This window comes from Thalassophryne amazonica, chromosome 13 (genome assembly GCF_902500255.1).
Source record: "Thalassophryne amazonica chromosome 13, fThaAma1.1, whole genome shotgun sequence".
Lineage (NCBI taxonomy): Eukaryota > Metazoa > Chordata > Actinopteri > Batrachoidiformes > Batrachoididae > Thalassophryne > Thalassophryne amazonica.
Genome location: NC_047115.1, coordinates 54809474 through 54822073, shown reverse-complemented (window position 1 = coordinate 54822073; position 12600 = coordinate 54809474). Strand labels below are relative to the sequence as shown.

Sequence of the window (12600 nt, the reverse complement as noted above, 5' to 3'; positions counted from 1 at the left end):
AGTTTAGTGATGGGTGAGTGTAAGGACACTGATTTTTCACAACCAATGATCAAAAAAAATTGTCAATGGTAGGTAATCAGCACTCTCCATAAGCACCTCTCAATACCACCACTCTAAACTCAATGGTAACCAGACAAATCAGACACGGACCATTCATAGACCAAAAAAACAAAACAAAACCCAAAACATTCATAGACACAATGTGCAAAATTCATAGACAAAACCAAAGACCATTCATAGACACTATTTTTATACTTTTCATGTCTATGAATGGTCTGTAAACCTGTAGGCTGGAACGTAGGTCCTTCCAGAGCTTGATCGGAGGTTCAATGAGCACCAAACCCAAGATATATTAATAAGCGCAACACTGGGGGAGGAAAAAATGTGGAATCAAATGTGACGTGGTGCTGACTTTTGAAACATAAGTTGTTGAGTTTGGTTTGCACTTATTAACATATCTGGGGATTGATGAACGTCCGATCAAGCCGTGGAAAGGACCTACGTTCCAGCTTACTTACTGTATGATGCCTACAAGGCTGGACAAGATCCAACTGAAGTTTACTTTAAGATTCATTGACAAGGTTCTCCTCCAGTGCAGCTAAGAAAGAACTACGTAAGTGCATCAGTGAGACGCAATTTTTTACTGGCACAAACCTATAGTTTCAGACACCCCCCCCCCCCCCCCCGATTTAAAAAGCGAAAGAAAAAAAAACTCTTATTAAGTTGGGGTACAAATCACAGCTGAACTTCACAGAAACGATTTAGCATGCTAACGGACGTTAGCCTGGCGACGGCTGCAAGCCAAATGCTGCCAATAAAACTGCATTTTCCATACAAGGTATAAATCAACAATGTTAAAAAAAAGCATCATATTACCTGACAACGTCCCTGTTTCCGTTATATTATTCTGTATGTAGCAGTAAGTTTAGCCAAACCGTCCGCCATCAGTCGTCTGCAACGTCATACGCTACGCAAGTGAAGCGCTCGTTTTTCACGCGGAGTGCACCGCACGGGCGGGGCTCATGGTCATCAGTCTGCAGGAAATCATTGAAGTACTTGGATAACACAATAAAGTGAAAACATATTTCTATTGTGGTCCAGCAAATCAAATCGAAACAAAAATTGAATATCATGGAAAAAGTTATTATTTTTGAGAGTTATTTCAAAACGTGATTTTTTTTTTTATGTATTCAAGACTCCTGTCATACAACGTAAAATGTTTCAAGCTTGTTTTAAATTCTTATTTTATTTTTGATAATTACATCCTACTTCATTCCGTTTTTCCACCTGTTCCCACCGGGGGCCAATTCATAATTCATAATTCATTTTATTGTGTGAAATAGTAGCACACATCAGTACATTAAAATACAATGATAAGCACCGATAAAAACAATTTAAAATACCATCAATATTATGAGGTTTAAAAGAAGCACACATCGAGCCTCAAATAATCTTGATATTACAATACATTCTTTTTATACCATATAAACTTAACTTAAACTGAGGTGGTATAATATTTGTCATAATTAATTTTAAAAGAATTTACATCAGGTGAAAGTACAATGTGTTCAGGGAGGCTGTTCCACAAACATACAACTCTATTACTAAAACTAAACTTTCTAATATTAAGATGTGATCTTTTCACTTCCACAGTGAGTTCATGGCCTCTAAGGCCAAGATACCTACGTCTAGTAAATCAACAATGTTAAAAAATAAATAAAATATTGGGGTCTATTGTCTCAAAACCATGTAAAATTTTATACATTTCAATTAGGTCACCCCAAACTCTTCTATCCTCAAGAGTTGTTAAACCTAATTCACTTAATCTTTCCTCATAACTCAAATTTTGCAACCCAGGTACTAATTTGGTTGCACGTGTTTGAACCTTTTCCAGGAACAATTTATCTTTTTCAAAATATGGTGACCATACTTCTACACAGTACTCAAGATGTGGTCATACATAACTTTTATACAAAACTAAAAATGACTGTCAATAAATGTAAATGCTCTCTTGATCATACCTAGGACACTATTAGCCTTAGCAGCAGCTTTGGCTATGTATTTTGAGAAATACAATTTGTTGGTAATTAAAACTCCTAGATCTTTTTCCTCACTTACAGAATTTAACATGCTACCATTCATAAAGTACTCATGACATGGATTTTGATGACCTACATATAATACTTTACACTTATCTTCATTAAAACCTAATAACCATTGTTTTGACCATAACATTAAATTGTCGATATCTTTTTGCAAATTTTCTGAGTCAACTAGGGACAAGATTGGATGATACACCTTGGTGTTATCTGCAAAGAGTTTACATTTAGTTGATGTTGCACCAGGCAAGTCGTTAATAAAAAGTAAAAATAGGACCGGCCCTAGGACCGATCCCTGAGGCACTCCACTAGTTACACTCAACCATTTAGACTTTGCATTGTTAACACATACCCGTTGTTTCCTGTCTCTAAGGAAATCTTCAACCCAATAACAAAGTTTACCAACAATACCATAGGTCCAAAGTTTATAAATTAATCTGGCATGAGGGACGGAATCAAAGGCTTTTTTGAAATCAAAATATAACACATCAAATGGTAAGCCCTCATCATACAAAGTGGTCCACTCTTCTAGTGTGGTAAGCAAATTAGTGAGACAGGATCTACCTTTTCTAAAACCATGCTGCTCATCACACAGCTTATTAATAGTGTGAGTAACAATGCTATCTCTAACAGGTTTTTCACAAATCTTACATATCTGAGAAGTGAGACTTACTGGTCTATAATTTCCAGTTATACACTTATCCCCCTTCTTAAAAATGGGAATTACATTAGCAAACTTCCAAATATCAGGTACTTTACTTTGGTCAAAAGACTGTCTCAAAATACAAAACAGAGGAAAGTATAACTCATCTGCACATTCCTGAAGGACACGTGGGTGGATCTCATCTGGACCCATAGCTTTGTTAGGATTGGTTATAAGTAACAATTTCTTGACATCATTAGGTGTGAAAAATATGTTTTCAAGAATGGTTTCATCACTCATTCTATTATGAACAGAAGGTTCTGATACATCATCTCCATATATACAATGCATGAAATCGTTAAACCAAATCAAGCTTTTATCGTCCTCATGGAAAAACACAGACCGAAAGAAACTGTTCAGTTCATCTGCTATATCACAATCGTTATTAACATCATCACCATTTGTATTTCTCATTTTGGTAATGGATGATCTAGATTTAGTCTTACTATTTACATACATATAGAATGTCTTACAGTTTTTCTTAACACGTTTACACAAATTCTTTTCATACTCTCTCTTTGCCTTTCTTACTTTCCTATTAACAGAATTTCTTTCCTTTACAAACTCTTGGTATCTAACGTATGATCTACAGTTCTGATATCTCTTCCAAGCAAAATATTTTCTTCTTACACTCCTCTTAAGTGCTACATTAAACCATGGAGGATTAACTTTACCACCATTGTTTATCTTAACCAAAGGTACACATTCATTTACAATTTCAACAATATGGTTATGAAAAGAATCCCAGGCTACATTAACGTCAGTGGAATTTATCACTGGTGACCAGTCAGCCTCTCTCAAGAGCCTTCATAGTTTCTCAAAATCTGCCTTGTTGTAACTATATATGTCTTCCTTACATAATCTATTTATACTTGTATGGAATTCCCATGTTATCACACTGTGGTCCGCTTTACCAATGGGACAACACACATTAATGTTACTAACACTAGTTTCACTTGATGAGATAACCAAGTCCAAACAGCTAGGATTATTATTACCTCTCTGCCTAGTGGGTTCTTGGACATGTTGAACCAGGTACAAATCACACATTTTGTCAAAGAATCTATGAGAAAAAGCATTATCACCGTCATTTACCATACAGTTAACCCAATCAATATTAGGCAAATTAAAATCACCATTTATAAGTAATTTACCTTTACAAATATTGCTTGCAATATCAAACTGTTCTAATAATCTTGCATTGAATTCGTCATTTGCATCCCCTTTTCTATACACAACTCCTAACAGATCATCATTAGAATTATTGTTTTTCAGCCAAACCCATAAGGTATCTTTAACATTCACATCAATTAGTTAATTGCAAAGTTTAACATCAATATGATCTCTCACCATTAATAAAACACCACCTCTGATTTCATGAGTATCCTTACGTAACATTTTAAAACCAGGCACATTTAAAGTACAGTCATTAAAATCAGGTTTCAATCAAGTTTCAGTTCCAAAAATAATGTCAGGCTGCAGTTCATTAATACGAATTTTAAATTTGTCAAGTTTACTCATAATACTCTCAAAATTAGTTGCCATGCACCTCACCTTACTAGATGCAATGGTATCACAGTTAGAGTTATAGTCAACAAGAGTTGGATGCCTGGGAGGCACGTGGGTCTCTGGGACAGCATGTGTGGCACGATGTATGCCAAGGGCCTATGCAGGGCCCTGGGCAGCTGTTGATGCGTTGCCTTGCTCATCTCTGTGGTTTCTCCTGTCAACAACCACTTTAAAATTCCTGATGGTTAAATTTGTTTCACCTTGATTCCTTCTGCGTTTAAGTTCATGTCTGGCTAATTTATCAAGGTCTCTTTGTGCTTTTGGCAGATCCGGGTTGACAAAAACCCTCTTGTGCCACTGAGTGGTCGACTGCTTCAGCTGTTTTGCATTGGCGAGTAACCATCTTCTTGTCTCGAGATTACAGAGTTTCAAGCATATCGGTCGGGGTTTGCCATCATTCCTGATTGCTCCTATGCAAAATATGCTGTCTATGTCCTGTTCACTCATCCTGACACTAGGGTTATTTGTACCGATCGACAGTAGTTTAGTCTTATCCTCATCCCGTCTCTCCTGTCCTGTAGTAGCTCTAGTCTCACCATCTGCACTTTCTGTTTCAAATTCAGGATTAGGCAGACCATGGATAATTACGTTGAACTTCCTCTTCTCGATCTCGGCTTGCTCACTAAAGTGATCCTTGACACAAGCTTCAACCATAGTCTTTACTGAATTTGCATCAACTATGCTCTCAAGGGCAGACAGTCTTCCCTTCATGTCAGCTAACTCATTAGCAAACTGAATAATGTTTTTGTCACACAACTTGCAGAACCACCGGATTACATCCAGCAATTTGTTATCTTCTAGTGCATTATATTTGTCTCTATCAATATTACAGCATGGGTGGAGATGGAACCAGGCAAAACCTGCCTCACATTGCATACTGGGGGTCAGATCGTTAATGCCAATATTACACTCACCACACCGTGTATCATCATTTCGGTTGTTTCTAGTGATCGTTCTATTATTCATATTTCTGTTGATTCTCTGCTGATCTTGTCTATTTCCTCCCGTCCTCTCGTCACGAGCTTCAATTATTGCTGCGCCATTACGTACGCCACCATCTTGTTCCCTTGTAGACGCAAGGCACTCGAAATAACACACACCTTCGGCGTTGAGTTTTCGTGATTTTCCTCTCCCACAGCGAACACAAGCTCCTTTTCTGTCACCAGCCATTCTTTATCTTGTAGTATACTGATGTATAGCTCGACAGTCACCTGTCAGCTCCTCTCTTCTTACACCAAACTTCTCCGGGGCTCACTTGTCAGTGTCCGTTGTCACTCCGACTGCTCGCCGTGTCTATAATTGCTTTTTAATTCAGCTCTTCTTTGGTTTGCTCCAAAGCCCGAACCGTTGACAGGCGGCTGATCCAACCGCAGTCAAGAAACGCGTCTTCCTTTGTGTGCGTGCACAGCTTTAGTGTGTGCCTCCCAATCATCCGTTTCTGTCTCCCCCTGTCCTCTGCATCTTCCTCTGTCACACCAACCACCTGCACGTCCTCCCTTACAACATCCACAAACCTCCTCTTTGGCCTCCCTCTTCACCTCTTACCTGGTGGCTCCATTCTCAGCATCCTTCTCCCTATATACCCTGGGTCCCTCCTCTAAACGTCCACACATCTCAATCTCACCTCTATGACTTTGTCTTCAAGATGTCCTACCTGTGCTGTCCCGTTCATTCCTAATCCTGTCCATCCTCATCACCCCCAAAGAAAATTGTAGCATTTTCAAGTCTGCCACCTCCAGCTCTGCCTCCTGTCTTTTTGTTAACGCCATTGTCTCTAAGCTGTACAGCATAGCTAGTATCACCGTCTTGTGAACTTTCCCCTTCACTCTTGCAAATACTCTTCTGTTGCACATCACTCCTGCCACCTTTCTCCACCCACTCCACCTTGCCTGCACTCTCTTCTTTTCCTTTCGACCACATACTCTATTTCTTTGGACAGTTGATCTCAAGTATTTAAACTCATCTACTTTCACCACTTATACTCCTTGTATCTGCACTATTCCACTGGGCTTCATTTCATTCACACATATGTTCTCAGTCTTGCTCCTACTGACTTTAATTCCCCTTCTCTCCGTTAGTTTCCCTCTGGCAGATCCCGAGCAGCCGGGAAAGCAGGCCGACTGGGTGACTGTGAGGAGGAAGCGTAGTTCTAAACAGAAGCCCCGTGTACACCGCCAACCCGTTCACATTTCTAACCGTTTTTCCCCACTCGATGACACACCCGCCGAGGATCAAACTCTGGTTATTGGTGACTCTGTTTTGAGAAATGTGAAGTTAGTGACACCAGCAACCATAGTCAATTGTCTTCTGGGGGCCAAAACAGGCGACATTGAAGGAAATTTGAAACTGCTGGCTAAGGCTAAGCGTAAATTTGGTAAAATTGTAATTCACGTCGGCAGTAATGACACCCGGTTACGCCAGTCGGAGGTCACTAAAATTAACATTGAATCGGTGTGTAACTTTGCAAAAACAATGTTGGACTCTGTAGTTTTCTCTGGGCCCCTCCCCAATCGGACCGGGAGTGACATGTTTAGCCGCATGTTCTCCTTGAATTGCTGGCTGTCTGAGTGGTGTCCAAAAAATGAGGTGGGCTTCATAGATAATTGGCAAAGCTTCTGGGGAAAAACTATTCTTGTTAGGAGAGACGGCATCCATCCCACTTTGGATGGAGTAGCTCTCATTTCTAGAAATCTGGCCAATTTTCTTAAATCCTCCAAACCGTGACTATCCAGGGTTGGGACCAGGAAGCAGAGTTGTAGTCTTACACACCTCTCTGCAGCTTCTCTCCCCCTGCCATCCCCTCATTACCCCATCCCCGTAGAGACGGTGCCTGCTCCCAGACCACCAATAACCAACAAAAATCTATTTAAGCATAAAAATTCAAAAAGAAAAAATAATATAGCACCTTCAACTGCACCACAGACTAAAACAGTTAAATGTGGTCTATTAAACATTAGGTCTCTCTCTTCTAAGTCCCTGTTAGTAAATGATATAATAATTGATCAACATATTGATTTATTCTGCCTTACAGAAACCTGGTTACAGCAGGATGAATATGTTAGTTTAAATGAGTCAACACCCCCGAGTCACACTAACTGCCAGAATGCTCGTAGCACGGGCCGAGGCAGAGGATTAGCAGCAATCTTCCATTCCAGCTTATTAATTAATCAAAAACCCAGACAGAGCTTTAATTCATTTGAAAGCTTGACTCTTAGTCTTGTCCATCCAAATTGGACGTCCCAAAAAACAGTTTTATTTGTTATTATCTATCGTCCATCTGGTTGTTACTGTGAGTTTCTCTGTGAATTTTCAGACCTTTTGTGTGACTTAGTGCTTAGCTCAGATAAGATAATTATAGTGGGTGATTTTAACATCCACACAGATGCTGAGAATGACAGCCTCAACACTGCATTTAATCTATTATTAGACTCAATTGGCTTTGCTCAAAATGTAAATGAGTCCACCCACCACTTTAATCATATCTTAGATCTTGTTCTGACTTATGGTATGGAAATTGAAGACTTAACAGTATTCCCTGAAAACTCCCTTCTGTCTGATCCTTTCTTAATAACATTTACATTTACTCTGATGGACTACCCAGCAGTGGGGAATAAGTTTCATTACACTAGAAGTCTTTCAGAAAGCGCTGTAACTAGGTTTAAGGATATGATTCCTTCTTTATGTTCTCTAATGCCATATACCAACACAGTGCAGAGTAGCTACCTAAACTCTGTAAGTGAGATAGAGTATCTCGTCAATAGTTTTATATCCTCATTGAAGACAACTTTGGATGCTGTAGCTCCTCTGAAAATGAGAGCTTTAAATCAGAAGTGCCTGACTCCGTGGTATAACTCACAAACTCGCAGCTTAAAGCAGATAACCCGTAAGTTGGAGAGGAAATGGCATCTCACTAATTTAGAAGATCTTCACTTAGCCTGGAAAAAGAGTCTGTTGCTCTATAAAAAAGCCCTCCGTAAAGCTAGGACATCTTACTACTCATCACTAATTGAAGAAAATAAGAACAACCCCAGGTTTCTTTTCAGCACTGTAGCCAGGCTGACAAAGAGTCAGAGCTCTATTGAGCCGAGTATTCCTTTAACTTTAACTGGTAATGACTTCATGACTTTCTTTGCTAATAAAATTTTAACTATTAGAGAAAAAATTACTCATAACCATCCCAAAGACGTATTGTTATCTTTGGCTGCTTTCAGTGATGCCGGTATTTGGTTAGACTCTTTCTCTCCGATTGTTCTGTCTGAGTTATTTTCATTAGTTACTTCATCCAAACCATCAACATGTCTATTAGATCCCATTCCTACCAGGCTGCTCAAGGAAGCCCTACCATTATGGCCTCAGACAGTGGACTCATCTCTGTGCTTGTTCTGTTACACCTCAGTGCTGCTTTTGATACTGTTGACCGTAAAATTTTATTACAGAGATTAGAGCATGCCATAGGTATTAAAGGCACTGCGCTGCGGTGGTTTGAATCATATTTATCTAATAGATTACAATTTGTTAATGTAAATGGGGAATCTTCTTCACAGACTAAGGTTAATTATGGAGTTCCACAAGGTTCTGTGCTAGGACCAATTTTATTCACTTTATACATGCTTCCCTTAGGCAGTATTATTAGACGGCATTGCTTAAATTTTCATTGTTACGCAGATGATACCCAGCTTTATCTATCCATGAAGCCAGAGGACACACACCAATTAGCTAAACTGCAGGATTGTCTTACAGACATAAAGACATGGATGACCTCTAATTTCCTGCTTTTAAACTCAGATAAAACTGAAGTTATTGTACTTGGCCCCACAAATCTTAGAAACATGGTGTCTAACCAGATCCTTACTCTGGATGGCATTACCCTGACCTCTAGTAATACTGTGAGAAATCTTGGAGTCATTTTTGATCAGGATATGTCATTCAATGCGCATATTAAACAAATATGTAGGACTGCTTTTTTGCATTTACGCAATATCTCTAAAATTAGAAAGGTCTTGTCTCAGAGTGATGCTGAAAAACTAATTCATGCATTTATTTCCTCTAGGCTGGACAATTGTAATTCATTATTATCAGGTTGTCCTAAAAGTTCCCTGAAAAGCCTTCCGTTAATTCAAAATGCTGCAGCTAGAGTACTGACAGGGACTAGAAGGAGCGAGCATATCTCACCCATATTGGCCTCTCTTCATTGGCTTCCTGTTAATTCTAGAATAGAATTTAAAATTCTTCTTCTTACTTATAAGGTTTTGAATAATCAGGTCCCATCTCCAATTCCTCACTCAGCTTCTCAAGCGCTGCACTCAGGTTACCAGCTACCACATTTTTGTTCAGAAACGACTGTCTTGGCTGCAACCTTTCAGTGTAACGTCAGAAAGTATTCCCAAAACTAGAACACAGATGTCACCCTGGGCTGGCGTTTGCACAATCCAAAAAACTCACAGTCAGTCAATAATTTTTAATGTAGTGTAGCTAAATCTAGCCGGTGGAAAACGTCTCCAGCAAAATGAGGCAGACTCATTTTGACTGCCTCATTTGACAGACTTTTTATTTATTTATTTATGTGAGGCGCTGGGAGGAAAGTGCTGCGCCTCATCCAGACACAAGCATTTGTGGAACATGCTTCAGAATGATATTCCTTTGAAATCAAAAGTAGTGGTAACAGTCACATCTGCACCCAAAGACTGCTTTCAAGAAGCAGGTGTCACATGTAAAATTAAGTGTAATGTGCATCTATAAGTAATTTTTCAGGTTGACTTAAGGATACATTCAATCTGAGCAGACGAGATCAGCTTCTCTGAACTTCAACCTCCTGTGGCCCAGCTTACTGACATCATGAAATAACTAGGCTGTATAATTTATTGTTTATAAAAGGAGAAGACGATGTTAATAAAGGACAGATTTCTAATTGAAACCTGTTGCTATTTTAAAGAGTCCATTCAGTCTCGGTGGGTCCTGACTTTCAGCGCTTGGCAGCACAGCATTTAAATTAGAAATGCAAACGGATCAATATGGTTCCGATCAAGCTTGAAAGGACAGATGGGCAACCATTTCAAGCAGCAATTCACGCATGCTTCTTTTTTATATATGAAAGGAAATTACATATTCACTATTTTGAAGGAGCGAATTATCTGCAACTCTCATGATGTCTGGATGTAAACAAAGCTGATGAAGCTGTCTGTGATGGTTTGTGTCCAATACATCTCTGAGGAGGAACAGTCTAAAATCAACAAACTGCGGCGCTCACATCGACACCAATCCATTAAAAAAAAAAAAAAAATCCATAAATACCAGCTGCTCCCAACAGATTGTTTGCTTAGTCAGGATTGGATTTCCTCCTAGGCATCAAAGTTTACACACATCTAAGATTGTAATTCTCAAATTTGCCCGAGAATAATGATAACGTACACAAAATCTGCACTTTTCACACACTTGCAAAGAAAACATTTGTGCACCTTTATAAAGACTTCTTAGGAGCGGGTGAATGGATTTCAGTTGGTACATGGGAAAAAGTGCTCCTATTTAATACTAAGCTGACACCACTGATGGAAACAATCAATGAATTTGTAAATTATACATTTTATAACAAAATTTTACCTCTGTCAAGGAGAGTATTCTGAAAAAAATACTATAATAGGAGTGGAACCACTCCATTCATGAAGTATCTCAGTCATTGAGGCTTTTCAGGTTTCAAATCCCGCAAAACCTCGGAGAGGTCGCTGCGCTGCGAGATATCAGTAACATTGAGAACTGCATTGATACGCTCTGATCACGCTTCACTTTAACCGCTGCACACGGACAACACATTTAACATCGCCCCTTACCAAAAAATAGTACTGATAAGTATATGACAAGTAAACTAGAAGTATACTTGAAATATACTTGCATTTCCTTCCCACTGTCGCCAAGTGCTTGCTCACAGGGGGTCGTTTTGACCATTGGGGTTTTTACGTAATTATTGTATGGCCTTGCCTTACAATATAAAGCGCCTTGGGGCAACTGTTTGTTGTGATTTGGCGCTATATAAATAAAATTGATTGATTGATTGATCTTATCTTAGGGACCTCGTAGTACCATATCACCCCAATAGAGCGCTTCGCTCTCAGACTGCAGGCTTACTCGTAGTTCCTAGGGTTTGTAAGAGTATAATGGGAGGCAGAGCCTTCAGCTTTCAGGCTCCTCTCCTGTGGAAGCAGCTCCCAATTCAGATCAGGGAGACAGACACCCTCTCTACTTTTAAGATTAGGCTTAAAACTTTCCTTTTTGCTAAAGCTTATAGTTAGGGCTGGATCAGGTGACCCTGAACCATCCCTTAGTTATGCTGCTATAGACTTAGACTGCTGGGGGGTTTCCATGATGCACTGAGTGTTTCTTTCTCTTTTTGCTCTGTATGCACCACTCTGCATTTAATCATTAGTGATTGATCTCTGCTCCCCTCCACAGTATGTCTTTTTCCTGTTTCTCTCCCTCAGCCCCATCCAGTCTCAGCAGAAGACTGCCCCTCCCTGAGCCTGGTTCTGCTGGAGGTTTCTTCCTGTTAAAAGGGAGTTTTTCCTTCCCACTGTCGCCAAGTGCTTGCTCACAGGGGGTCGTTTTGACCATTGTGGTTTTTACGTAATTATTGTATGGCCTTGCCTTACAATATAAAGCGCCTTGGGGCAACTGTTTGTTGTGATTTGGCGCTATATAAATAAAATTGATTGATTGAATTGATTGATTGATATGTCCACCTCCCCAGGCTAGTGTCAACCTGCTCTCAACTCGCACTACAAATCACAATAGTTCTTGTAGACTCCCTGTCTGATCTTGTCTGCCAACCTGTCCATCATTACAAGCAAGAAAAGGCTCACCACCACCATCCTTTTGCACATCTCACCCATGTCACATTGTCCTTGTACATATCCTGCACCACCCTCACATACTTATCTCTGGCACTCCAGACTTCCTCAAACATTACCACAAGTTCATCATCGGCTTTTTCTAAATCCACAAACAGACAATGTGATTCCTTCTGACCTTCTCTGTACTTCTCCATCAGCACTCTCAGTGCAAACTTTGCTTCAGTAGTAGTCTTTCTTGACATGAAATCACATGGCTGTTCACAAATCTTCATCTCTTTTAAAAGCCTAGATTCCACTACTCTTTCTTATACCTTTGTGTTGTGGATGATCAACCTTATGCCTCTGTAGTTTGCAGCTCAGTACTTCACCATTACACTTAAAATTTGTA

General features: G+C 39.5%; 1 protein-coding gene across 8 annotated transcripts in view; it reads right to left on the bottom strand.

Moving 5' to 3' along the window:
- The window catches only part of znf451 (zinc finger protein 451), a 32562-nt gene that overhangs the window by 17816 nt on the left and 2146 nt on the right, over positions 1 to 12600 (bottom strand). For 4 of the 8 annotated variants that reach the window (XM_034185291.1, XM_034185299.1, XM_034185292.1 and 1 more), the window contains exon 1: positions 877 to 997. The exons of 2 other annotated variants lie outside the window; for them this stretch is intronic. The gene's annotated coding sequence lies outside the window, so the exon portion shown is untranslated. Of the gene's footprint in view, positions 1 to 876; positions 1004 to 12600 lie in introns of those variants that run through there. 2 more of the 8 variants (XM_034185295.1, XM_034185294.1) reach the window with 2 other exon arrangements.